The following is a 13794-nucleotide window of genomic DNA, read 5'->3' as shown; positions in this document are numbered from 1 at the left end:
CTGGAGGAGGCGAGTTGGAGCTTTCTCCTCAGCTGGGCCATGGACTTCGCCAGCTGTCATCCTCTCCCACTAGGACCAGATCCTCCGGGTTCTGATTGGTGGATTCATTCTCTTGTGCCGTGATGCTACCCTAATATCACATGGATGCTTCCTCCCCCTTTTAACATTTCAAACAATGGAAGGTAAAACTGCTTCTGTTGTAGACCACGTGTACTGAACGCTGAATGCTTTTTCCTCTTAAATTGAAAATGGTTTTAATGCAAAGCGCCTTTTTTGAGCAGGTAGAGTCGCGCATCCTGCAGGTGGGGCGAGCTCCCCTCAGTCTGGGGCAGGGCGGGGGAGAGGGGCAGGGACCTCGGTAAAGGGGTGGAGTGGGGCGCTGGTTGCAGCGAGGACTGACAGAATGGCTTATTAAACTAAGCAAGGTCCTGGGTTGTTTAAGTGGATAATGGAAACTGAAAGGTGACGTGCAAAACTGCCTATTACACCCAGAAGGTGGAGGATAATTTCATATTTCGTGGAAATAAAATCAGGGCCCGGAGCTGTGGCTCACACCTGTAGTCCCAGCAATTTGAGAGGCCGAGACGGGAGGATCACTTGAACCCAGGAGTTCGAGATCAGCCTGGGCAACATAGTGAGACGTCGTCTATATTAAAAATCAAAAAATGCGTCAGGTGTGGTGGTGCACGCCTGTTGTCCCAGCTGCTTGGGGTGCTGAGGTGGGAGGATCACGTGAGCCAGGGATTTCACAGCTGCAGTGAGCTCTAATCTCTCCACCACACTCCAGCCTGGGTGACAGAGCTAGACCCTGTCTAAAACAAAGAAGGAAATAAATGAGAGGTATAATTTGCTTTGAAAATTAAAAAAACTTTTTTTTTGTCTCTTTCCTTAGGACTTTTATTTAGAAAATTTGTAAATACATTTTCTCTGTCTTCTGTGTAGGGAAAAGAAAGAGAGATCAGACTGTTACTATGTCTATGTAGAAAAACGAAGACATGGCCAGGCACAGTGGCTCACACCTGTAATCCCAGCACTTTGGGAGGCCAAGGCGGGTGGAGCACGAGGTCAGGAGATTGAGACCATCCTGGCAAACACGATGAAACCCTGTCTCTACTAAAAATACAAAAAAAAAAAAAAAAAAAAAATTAGCCGGGTGTGGTGGTGGGCGCTGTAGTCCCAGCTTCTTGGGAAGCTGAGGCAGGAGAATGGCGTGAACCTGGGAGGCGGTGGAGCTTGCAGTGAGCAGATCGCACCACTGCACTCCAGCCTGGGCGACAGAGCGAGACTCCATCTCAAAAAAACAAAAACAAACAAACAAAAAAGGCCGGGCGCGGTGGCTCACGCCTGTAATCCCAGCACTTTGGGAGGCCGAGACGGGTGGATCACGAGGTCAGGAGATTGAGACCATCCTGGCTAACACGGTGAAATCCCGTCTCTACTAAAAAAATACAAAAAAAAAAAACTAGCTGGGTGAGGTGGCGGGCGCCTGTAGTCCCAGCTACTCCGGAGGCTGAGGCAGGAGAATGGCGTGAACCCGGGAGGCGGAGCTTGCAGTGAGCTGAGATCCGGCCACTGCACTCCAGCCTGAGTGACAGAGCGAGACTCCGTCTCAAAAAAAAAAAAAAAAAAAAAAAGAAAAGAAAAAGGAAGACATAAGAAACTGCACTTTGATCTGTACTAAGAAAAATTCTTCTGCTTTGAGATACTATTAACCTGTAACCTTAGCCCCAACCCTGTGCTCACAGAAACATGTGCTATATTGACTCAAGGTTTAATGGATTTAAGGCTGTGCAGGATGTGTTTTGTTAAATATGTGTTTGCAGGCAGTATGCTTGGTAAAAGTCATTGCCATTCTCCATTCTCGGTTAACCAGGGACACAATGTGTTGGGGTCCTTGCCGGGGGTGGTGGAGAATGAAAGAACACACAAAAGACAAAGACACACAGAGAACATGGCGGCCACGCTCAGAGCCTCCGCTTCACTTTATTTATACTCCATAAACCCCACGTCAGCAGAAAGAATGCAGTGCAAAACAAACTTTCTTTTCCCAGATGTAACCTTCTACTCAGTTCTTTGTTTCTATGCTCTTCTTTATCTGCCCGCCTTCTTGGCGCCTGCGGGAGTTCATTAAAAGTTCAATTGGAGATACTGTCCTTGAGCCCTATCTATTCTCAGCATAGTGTTTTCAAAGGCCCCTGCATTTCCCCCCCCTTTTTTTTTTGTTTTGCCTCAATCCTAAAAAGGTAGCCCATATTTGTTCTTGTGTTTTCTTTTGTTTTTGGAGGCGACGGAGGGAGCATCGAATCACCAAAAGAAGTAGACCCAATCCAAGTTCCCAAAGCAATATACTTCCAGAGATGTAGAAATCCATGTCTTCATCTGGGTGCATGGGTTAAAGGCAGCAAGGCGCTGACCCAGCTCCTGAAGGGTTACAGTTCCGGACAACACATGTAATTGTTGTCGAAATGCATCAGAAATGTTCTGAGTGAGCTCTTGGATGTCCAAACTAATATTTTTATGGCCTATTAATAATTTTCGGATTACGGTCCAATTTTGAGAGATGTTAAAAAGCACAGGCGTTACACAAAATTGAGTGGAGTTCCAATCACATTGTAATGTTATCCGAGTACTGAGGACAGTGAGCTGATCTCCAAGCCATGTCAAGGCTTGTTCCATGTTGTCCAATCTTTCAGCAAGTTGAGAATCAATGTTTCGTTGTTGAAGCCATAACCAGTGAGATTGTTCGTGCCATTGCTGCACAAATTCAGCATTTTGTATGATTTGACGAAGAGCGAGTCCTGCTATGGCCGCAGTGGAGACGATGGCGACAAGGCTCATTACTGAGGCAATTATAAGTCCAAGGGCACGGAGGGTTCGCTGGAGAGAAGTCCAAATATAAGTCTCAAGAGGTGATGCCCCCCACGGTCACGTAAGGTTAACAGGTAGCCAAATTTCCTTACGAGCCCTGAGGATATAAATATCCTCAGTAAAGTTGTGCCACCAGGAATGATTGAGGCAAGACAAAAATGTACACGTATCTGTACAATTAACAATCCCCATATCATTATCCCATGTCAAATTCCCTGCTAATTATAGGTAGGGCTTACAGACACAAGCAATAATATATCAGGAGGTATTTCGATATAACTGAATATGAAAGGAGTTATTTGGGTTAGAAAGATTAAGGGGCATATTCCCCACAAAAATGCTAATGGCATCACCTGCAGCTAACAACTTCCAAAGATGACTCTGTACTTAGGCCTCCTTCACGCCATACCAAGGTTTCATTATTGTTAGCAGCAATACTTTTATTTACCCGGTGCCATTTCAAAGGTATGTGACTAAATTTTGTTTGAAAATCACTGTGCACACTCCAATCAGTTATTTACATTCCATTGTATTCTAATAAAATCCGGGGTTTATTTCCCCGACATTGTTGCCACTCCAGCACCTCAATATTAGGAGAAACCTCTGGAATAGGACAAAAAGGTAAACAACTAGGAATAGTTTCATTACTATATACAGTATGATTATAATAACAGTTTTAGCAGCCACATGACTATGATTATAGCGAACAACCCAGGCTTCATGCGATTTTCGGAGACAATGAGAACTATTTCCCATGCATATTGGAAGTTCTTCCACTCCAAATTGGTATGTGTTGTTTATAATTCCCGTTTCCCGTTCTATATTGTCCTTGTCTATATAAGGGGACGGCATCCAAGTAGTGTCATTGGTGAAAACCTTAATTTCCGCCTCCCCCAGGCGACTCCCTGATACAAGGGCGGAAAGGGAATATAAGTCCAATATTCATACAAAGCCTCACTAAGAGAAATAAGTCCCCCGCCGAGGCACATCCAACAAAGGAAGAAATGCATGCTGAATCCAGTTTTCTTTTCAACAGGGTTTCAATCATCTTGTAGGAAACCACTCAGGTCCGCTCCCTGTAAGGACAAGAGCATAGCCCCGTCCCTGTTTTAGAACTTGCCCTTGAACATACTTACCTTCTTCATTAGGATACCAAACCTTTAAACTGTCAGCGGAGACTATCACCAAGGGAGGTGAGGAAAGATGGGTTACGACAGCGGAGTCTTGCAATTGTCTCCATTGATTCAAAAAAATTAAGGTAAAAAGAACCTTCAAAATCTGGTTTCTGGGGGGCCCATTTCCCCCTTTTTGTTTTGTTTTAATAGTTGAGTTTTTAAAGTTAAATTTGCGCGCTCAGTGATGGCTTGACCTTGACTGTTGCCCGGGATACCGATGATATGTTGAATAGTGTATTGCTGTAAGAAAACTTGTAATTTACGAGACATTAAGTATAAGAGGAATGCCCATGATGGCGAAACAAGCTAAGAGATGAGTAATAACAGAAATGAGAAAAGGTATCAATGGTATGATGAACATACTTTAATCGTCCAAAAGAAGGGACACCTCATGGATTAACCCCAGGATGGAAGAATGGAATGCTCAAAGGAGCACAGGAAGGACAAGCTCGAATAAGAGAACGAGCTTGTTTATGAGTTAAATGAAACCGTCGTTGAAGGCCAGAACTATTAGTGTGATGTAGAGTATATTGTTGTTCTGCAGCATGTAGGTGGCCGATTAAAAGCAAATCAATCTGAGTATTACCATGAACTAATGGTCCAGAAAGTTGAGAATGAGAACGAAGATGAGTGATGAATAAAGGAGCTCAACATTGGCTCAAAGTAAAGGAAAACAAAGAAAAGAATTTCTGAAGAGAAGAAGTAGCACAAAGAGGTAAAGTGGCCTGAGAAATATAAGAAGTAACATAAACGGCGTATTGAGAATCACTAACAATGTTACAACCAGTAGTAGGGAAATCAAGTAAGACCATGAGAATAGCAAACAATTCTCCCTGTTGCACCGAGGGATAAGGATAAACTGTAACTCAAGATTGATGAAGCTTCTTGCCAAGAATCAGAAGTTGCAAGAAGATAAGTGATCTGACTATGAGTGAATTGAGAGACAATTAAGGAAGGATCTCCTCCCCAAAGTTGTCGACAGTGATGCCGTCCTTTGATGATCAGTTCAGCTAAACGATTGATATAAGTAGCCAAGCGTTTAGATGTTTTATTGGACAAAAAGATCCATTCTAGCGGCCGATTGGTTTGATGAATCATTCCTGTAGGAGAATGTAAAGTATGAAATAAAAAGAAAAGGGAGGGCCGGGTGCGGTGGCTCAAGCCTGTAATCCCAGCACTTTGGGAGGCCGAGACGGGCGGATCACGAGGTCAGGAGATCGAGACCATCCTGGCTAACCCGGTGAAACCCCGTCTCTACTAAAAAGTACAAAAAACTAGCTGGGCGAGGTGGCGGGCACCTGTAGTCCCAGCTACTTGGGAGGCTGAGGCAGGAGAATGGCGTGAACCCGGGAGGCGGAGCTTGCAGTGAGCTGAGATCTGGCCACTGCACTCCAGCCTGGGTGACAGAGCGAGACTCCGTCTCAAAAAAATAAAAAAAAAAAAAAAAGAAAAGGGAACATTAGGAAGGGGCCTGTTAAAGTTGCTCTTCTACAAGCTGGAGTTCCTGTAAAGCCAAAGGAGTTAAATGGCGTGAGTTGTCCAAGTGACTGTCTCCTTCTAGAATAGAAAAAAGATGTTATAACTGATATGTTGGTATTCCTAAAACAGGACACATCCAATTAATGTCTCCTAGAAGCTTTTGAAAATCATTTAATGTTTTTAAATGATCACGTCGACTTTGAATTTTTTGGGGTCGAATATTTTGTGCCCCCAAGGTATAACCTAAATATTGAATAGGAAAATCCAGTTAAATTTTTTCTGTGGCAATATTAAGTGAGTAGAAAGAAAGCTGAGTTTGTAATGATACAAAAGCATCTTGCTGCTTTTCTCTGGTGGGTGCAGCAAGAAGAATGTCATCCATATAATGATATAAAAGAACAGAAGGATGACGCTTTCGAACAGGATCCAAGGCCCTATGGACAAATTCTTGACATAAGGTAGGGCTGTTTAACATACCTTGAGGTAAAACTTTCCATTGATATCGAGAAAGTGACTGAGAATTATTAAAAACAGGGACAGAGAAGATCCATATAATGATAAATTAACATAGTTGGAAACTAATTTTTTACAGGATTTAAAGTCCTATGTAAGAATTTTTGACATACAGTAGGGCTATTAAGTATACCCTGAGGAAGAAGCTTCTACTGATATTTTTGAATAGGTTGTCCATTATTATTTTTAGGAATAATAAAGGCAAACTTTTTACAATCTTGAGGTTGTAATGGAATAGAGAAAAAACAATTTTTGAGATCTATGACCATTAATTTTTAACTTTGTGGGATAAGGGCAGGATTAGGAAGACCAGGCTGTAAACTTTCCCTAGGTTTAATGTAAACATTTATAGTTTTAAGACAAGACAAAGACGGGAATTCCATGCAGAAATACGTGGCTTTATATTCCTCTCGGCCATTTGTTTTTTGACTTACTCTTTTAGAGTCCTAAGTATTTCTTTAAATAATGGTCACTGTTTCACCTAAATAGGAGTGGTGGCTATGAGTTTAAAGGATTGTAGCCCATTTTGAACATCATATTTTTGGCAGCTGAGGAAATATGAGGAATGTTTTAAAAAGCAGCAAATTGTTGTGAAAGATCTTGTTCCCAAAAATTAATATTGATAGGAACAATATAAAAATAAAAAAAACACTTGACCTTGTTGACCTTTAGGACCGACACAGGTTAAAGGTTCTACGTCTTGATAAACCACAGAAGCAGCACCCAAGCTAGTGAGTATAACTGAAACTTGTCTTTTTTCCCATTGTATAGGCCACTAATTTAAACAAATAATAGACATATTCACCCTCGTATCAATTAACCCTTTAAAAACTATTTCATTAATGTGCAATGAACATAAGGGCTTTTGATTAGAAACTAAAGTTTCCCAAAAAACAGTTTTTTCTGTGCTACCAAACGCTCCCTATTGAGAATACGTTCCCCTGCCTCTAGGCATATAAATTGTGAGACTTGAACCATAATAAGAATTTTATTAGTAACATCATGTCCTTTTGGCAAAGGGCCACACGCTCTAATAGCTAATTTATATACTCCTCTATTAGGAGACAAAGTATAAGGCTGAGTAATAGCTAAGTCAGCAGCGGCGCTCTGCTTAGTTGCCGCATAAGGCTGAGAAACTGGGGTAAGGTGTGGGATCCTTAAGGAGGACTTGAATTTATTCCTTGATGTTGTAGGTCATTGCTCACTGGGTATTGTAGTAGACTTGTATTGTAATTGTTGGGGCCCCAAGCCTGTGGGCCCCGGCTCCCGTTTCCCAGGAGAGGAGACAGTAAATTTCCACTTTTATCAGTTTTGGAACGATATTTATTTGTCCAATGTCGACCTTTACCACAACATTTGTACACCTCTGAAGGCAGCTTTCTGCCTTGAGGGATAAAAGTGTTCAATTTTTATGACATTCTTTTTTGAAATGTCTAGGTTTACCACACTGAAAGCAAACACCTTGTTTGTTATTTCCTTTTAAGGCTTTAAACAAAGCTCCAGCAAATAATTGAGCATTATAAATAGCCCCTCCAACACTAACACAAGTTTTAATATATTTATCTAAATTGGCCCCATTGGCCTTTAACGATTTTAACAATTTTTAACAGTCAGCATAAGCATTTTTAAAAGACAATGTTTGTAACAAAATTTTTGAAGCAAGGCCAGCACCCACAATTTTGAAGACAGCATCCTGAAGACGGGCTACGAAATATAGATATGGTTCATTTGTGCCCTGTAAAATCTTCACAGAGGAAAGGGAAGATTTTCCTGTTATCTCTACCTTATTTCAGGCCCTTAAAAACAAAGTCTTGATTTGAGTAAAGGCAACATCATCTAAACCAGCCTGAGCATTAAGAGTAGCATATTGGCCCGTGCCTGTGAGTTGTTCCTCAGTGGCTCCTGGGGGATCACACATAACATTTTTTCTAGCCTGTACATGTGCCTTGTTCATTTACCAGCTGTGCAATTGTAACCACTGAGAACAATCAAGAAAAGCCTTCCCCAAAGTCTTCCAGTCTATAGGAATTATCAAATTTTCTGATGAAAAAATATCAAGAAGACCAAGGATAGGGGTTCATAGTTAGAAATGGCAGCTTTCATTTCTTTTAAAAATTTAATTTGTGGCCGGGCGCGGTGGCTCACGCCTGTAATCCCAGCACTTTGGGAGGCCGAGGCGGGCGGATCACAAGGTCAGGAGATCGAGACCACGGTGAAACCCCGTCTCTACTAAAAATACAAAAAATTAGCCGGCTGCGGTTGTGGGCGCCTGTAGTCCCAGCTACTCGGGAGGCTGAGGCAGGAGAATGGCATGAACCCGGGAGGTGGAGCTTGCAGTGAGCCGAGATCACGCCACTGCACTCCAGCCTGGGCGACAGAGCGAGACTCCGTCTCACAAAAAAAAAAAAAAAAAAAAAAAATTTTGTAAGGCATTAAATTGGACATTATTGCCACCATTTGAAAACTGAGCATTAGGAGCAAAAGAAGCACAAATAATTGGAAACAGATCCAGCTCCTTAAATAATTTTTTTTAATTAAAAGTATATATAATATATAATAATACTCATATCCCCAAATATAAAGAATCCCAACATATTAATAGGAAAAGGCAAATAACCCAACCAAAAGTAGCAGAACAAAGAAATGACAATAAACCTATATGTCTAACATCATTACTCACTAGGAAATATGTATGTTAATACCAAATTGAGAATCATTACATACACAATACAATGGTTAAAATTTAAAAACACAGAAAATATCAAGAGGTAGTTAATGTGTTAAGCAACTCGAATACTCAACTTCTGTTTGGAGTGTAAATTGGTGGAACCTATGCACCCCTATAACATAACAATTTCCTAGAAAAATTGTGTGCACATTGTTGGGGTTATTAATACTATGTTAATATTAATAGTTAATATTAATGTGCTTATTGACTATTGAAATACTCATAATATTTTAACAAACAATAAGATATACATATACACTGGTTTTGACATATTAAACAGGTGTTTAGTATAAATTTAAAGTATGTCTGATGTGAACAGGGCTTCAACTTTGCCAAACAAAGGTAAAGATAAGGAAGCCGGGGGTTGGAGGCTCTGGAAAATCCTCTTTTAATAGGGCAGAAGGAAAAGAAACAGGGAAAGCTCGCAAAGGTGAATTAGAAGAATATATCTGTAATATTTGTTGAAGCATTTCCATAATACACTGCATGTCAGAATTTCCCTTAGAAGAAGGAAGAGCTGGCTTTTTCTCTTCTCCCCCTTTTGCTACCCGCCCCATCCTCTGTTATCCTGGCACAAATGGGCTCCATTTCAGATTTATTTTTTTCCCAAATCCTCAGATACCTTTCCTCCTGTGGCTACATCACCACACTCTGAATCAGTCTCAAGTAACTCTAATGTCTGAGTGATAGAGTTACACAAGGTCCACAATTTTAGAGGCATAATATCCCCTAACTAGAGAGCTCTACGCAGAGCTTTTACTACCTGTAACCATTTTTTCCGATTCAGCTGCACTTTAGTCTGATACTGAAACCAGTAACAATGTTGTTCAACATGGGCAAACAATCGCTTCAAAGTCTTTTCCTTTCACTTCTACTCCCATAGACAGCAACAGTCCTTGAAACAGCCGTAAATATTCTGAGGCCAGAGAGATGGAATTCCCATAATGAAAGCTTAAGAAGGTTCCCCTTAACAATATCTGGGCCTTATCCGCCCCTAGGGGGTTCCCCTTCTTGTTCTCCCCTACTCACCTGTGCTGACCCTGCTCGCTGCGCCACTTGTTGGGGTCCGTGCAGGGGGTGGTGGAGAATGAAAGAACACACAAAAGACAAAGACACACAGAGAACATGGCGGCCGCGCTCAGAGCCTCCGCCTCACTTTATTTATACTCCATAAACCCCACGTCAGCAGAAAGAATGCAATGCACAACAAACTTCCTTTTCCCAGATGTAACCTTCTACTCAGTTCTTTGTTTCTATACTCTTCTTTATCTGCCCGCCTTCTTGGCGCCTACGGGAGTTCATTAAAAGTTCAATTGGAGATACTGTCCTTGAGCCCTATCTATTCTCAGCATAGTGTTTTCAAAGGCCCCTGCACAATGCACTGCGGAAGGCCACAGGGACCTCTGCCCAAGAAAGCCTGGGTATTGTCCAGGTTTCCCCCCGACTGAGACAGCCTGAGATATGGCCTTGTGGGAAGGGAAAGACCTTACAGTCCCCCAGCCCGACACCCGTAAACAGTCTGTACTGAGGAGAATTAGTGTAAGATAAAGGCCTCTTTGTAGTTGACATAGGAGGAAAGCATCTGTCTCCTGCTTGTACCTGGGAATGGAATGTCTCCATGTAAAACCCGATCATACGTTCTATTTACTGAGATAGGAGAAAACCTCCTTATGGCTGGAGGTGAGACATGCTGGCGGCAATACTGCTCTTTACTGCACTGAGATGATTGTGTAAAGTCAAACATAAATCTGGCCTACATATATACTGAGGCACAGCACCTTTCCTTAAACTTATTTATGACACAGAGTCTTTGCTCACACGTTTTCTTTTTTTTTTTTTTTTTTTTGAGACGGAGTCTCGCTCTGTCGCCCGGGCTGGAGTGCAGTGGCCGGATCTCAGCTCACTGCAAGCTCCGCCTCTTGGGTTCAAGCGATTCTCCTGCCTCAGCCTCCTGAATAGTTGGGAGGACAGTCAGGCACCACCATGCCTGCCTAATATTTGTATTTTTTAGTAGAGTCAGGGTTTCACCATATTGGCCAGGCTGGCATCAAACTCCTGACCTCGTGATCCGCCCGCCTCAGCCTCCCAAAGTGCTGGAATTACAGCCCTGAGCCACTGGCGCCTGGCTGCAGACGCAACTTCTAACAGTTTTCCTGGCCAGACGCGATGGTTAACGCCTGTAATCCCAACACTTTGGGAGGCCAAGGAGGCTGGATCACTTGAGGTCAGGAGTTTGAATCCAGCCTGGCCAACGTGGTAAAACCCCAGTCTCTACTAAAAATACAAAATAATTAGCCAGGCTTGGTGACGCGCGTCTGTAATCCCAGCTGGTTGGGAGGCTGAGGCAAGAGAACTACTTTATTTATTTATTTTTATTTTTTTTGAGACGGAGTCTCCCACTGTCGCCCAGGCTGGAGTGCAGTGGCCGGATCTCAGCTCACTGCAAGCTCCGCCTCCCGGGTTTACGCCATTCTCCTGCCTCAGCCTCCCGAGTAGCTGGGACTACAGGCGTCCGCCACCTCGCCCGGCTAGTTTTTTGTATTTTTTAGTACAGACGGAGTTTCACTGTGTTAGCCAGGATGGTCTCGATCTCCTGACCTCGTGATCCGCCCGTCTCGGCCTCCCAAAGTGCTGGGATTACAGGCTTGAGCCACCGCGCCCGGCCAAGAGAACTACTTTAACCCGGGAGGTGAAGTTTGCAGTGAGCCGAGATCTCGCCACTGCACTCTAGCCTGTTCAACAGATAAACAGTCTGTCTCAAAAAAGAAAAGAAAAAAGAAAAAATGTAAATACAAAAATAAAAGTAATAGATCTCTTACACAAATGTGCTGGGACAACTAACTGGATATCCACATGAAAAAGAATAATGTTGGATCCCTATCTCACACAATCAAAAATTTAACAAAAAGTTAAAAAAAAAAAAAAAAAAAGAGACAAGGAAGGGAGCGCTGCGGGAGGAGGTGTTACTTTGTCGCCCAGGCTGGCATGGACCCCCAGACTCAGCGATCCTCCCGCCACTGCTTCCTGAGTAACTGGGAATTCAGGCTTTCGCCCCCACGCCCACATCCCTGCTGTGTTTAAGCTGCAGGTGGTGACCTCACTCCTCCCTGGCCTGAGCACTCAGTCCCGCATCCCAGGCGGTGGCCCTAGGGGAGTCTCTGAGCACAGGGTGGACTCTTTCCCGAGTGAATGGAGAATAGAAAGGAGAGGATTTCTATTCTATTCTTTGGGCCCTCAGCATGAAATCGTAGGTTCCTTCCAGGCAGGGCTTTGCATTTCACATTCTAGTTCGCATCCCCCTTGCAGACAATTCCAGGACTTTTGAATCATGCCTCAGTCTTCCTGGCTGCCCTTGCCTCCAAAACCCGAAAACAGAGGCGATGGGAACGAGGCTGAGAGACTCACAGGTCCCGCCGCGGCCCCGCCCTCTGTCGGTTTTGAAGGGCAAAGTTTTTCGGTCTCACGCCCCGCCCCTACCTCACCCAGGCCCCGCCCACCTCCTCGAGGGTCCCGCCCAGGCCTCTCTTCCGTCCTGCGCGCGCAGATTCTCGCAAACCCGGAAGCGGATCGCGTGGAGTGGCGGTCCCACCGCGGTGGTGAGTTTCGCTCTGTGTTGTGTTAAGTCTGCGCTTCCCAGGTCCCCGGCGCTTCTGTACCTGGCACGTGGCGTCCTCATAGACCTGGGAATTCTCGGCCGTCTTTCTTCATCCAGACGTCCCCGTGAGAGTCCGGGGGTTGCTTCCTTTTGGGTTTAAAGTCACCTTAGGCTCGCCCCGTCCCGAATCTTTCTGCTATAGGGCAATGTATACACTTCCCATCGCCTAGTTTTCCTGCTCAAAACCTTTTTCTGACTCCTCCCGACCCGCACTTTTTAAACTCCTTACCGCGAGGCGGATTCCCACCCTGGGCGCCTCCAAGTTTTGTCTTAAGGCACCGTCGCCCCCCACCTCCCTCCTTGTGCTGGGCCCTAATGCTCCCCAGGTCTTCCCTCCGTAATCACCGTTTCTCCTGAGCCCGCGTTGGGGTGGTACCCGGGGGCCTGTACTATGACACCGGGTATTCTTGCCTGCCCAGCTCCAGCCCCTGGAAAATGCGCTTCTTCGGGATGCGGGGGTCTTACTCCAAAGCCCCCTGTGATTGTGTGGGCCAAAGGGATCAGGAGACTGGGAGAGAGCAGTAGAAAACCTGAGACAGAGAAAAGAAGAATGAGAAAGACCGTAACAGATGGCAACGTAGAGGATGGGTGAGGGATTTGCTGAGAGACAGCAAAAATGAAAAAAAAAAGAAAAAAACAGGAGGGGAAAAGCAACTGGAGAAATGTAGAGAAAAGCTAGATGTACAAAGAGATGAAGGACAGCAAGGTAGGGAGAAGGGCAGCAAAGAGGGAGGCTCATCAGAGTGAGGGAGAGGAGGAGAGATTTGGAGCCAGGGCAGACAGAGCAGAGTGGTGCTGTTAGTGAGGAGAACAGAGGGGAGAACCACAGCAGGGAGGACACCTGGGGATCTGGGGTGCTAGAGAGTGGGGACAGGGGGGTTTAACAGGGAAGATAAAATTTAACAGGGAGAGCAGAAGAGGTGCAGAGATGGGAGAAGAGGCAGAAATACATGGAGATTGAGGATGATCGAAAGACTGGGGAGAAGGAGCAACAACAGGTTAAATAAGTTGCGAGGATGGAGCAGAAGAGGTAGAAGAGAAGAAATAGAGGGAAGAAGGGGATAAACAGCAGAAGAGGAGAGGGGTACAAAATGAGGAACAGAATTCCAGGGAAAAAGAAAACAAGAGCTAGAGCGAGAAGGGGAGAATGAGAGATATGTACAGAATTAGGGAGGGAAGCACAGTAATGAAGACAGGGGCTGAGCGCAGTGTCTCATGCCTGTAATCCCAGCAGTTTAGGAGACCGAGGCAAGGAGATTGCTTGAGTCCAGGAGTTCAAGGCCAGCCTGGCCAACATGGTGAGAACCCCACCTCTGCCAAAAGAAAAAAGGAAATTTTTTTTTTTTTTTTTTTTTTGAGACGGAGTCTCGCTGTGT

General features: G+C 44.2%; 1 long non-coding RNA gene across 1 annotated transcript; it reads right to left on the bottom strand.

Moving 5' to 3' along the window:
• Positions 1 to 1941: 1941 nt before the first annotated feature.
• On the bottom strand, positions 1942 to 10131 carry LOC139360185 (uncharacterized). The gene is made up of 2 exons (XR_011617394.1): positions 9793 to 10131; positions 1942 to 3944 (listed from the first exon to the last, which is right to left on the bottom strand). It is a non-coding gene; the product is annotated as an uncharacterized lncRNA (long non-coding RNA).
• Positions 10132 to 13794: the final 3663 nt, after the last annotated feature.

Source organism: Macaca nemestrina, chromosome 20 (genome assembly GCF_043159975.1).
Source record: "Macaca nemestrina isolate mMacNem1 chromosome 20, mMacNem.hap1, whole genome shotgun sequence".
NCBI lineage: Eukaryota > Metazoa > Chordata > Mammalia > Primates > Cercopithecidae > Macaca > Macaca nemestrina.
Note: the sequence above shows the minus strand (reverse complement) of the source record. Positions and strands in the feature narration are given on the sequence as shown.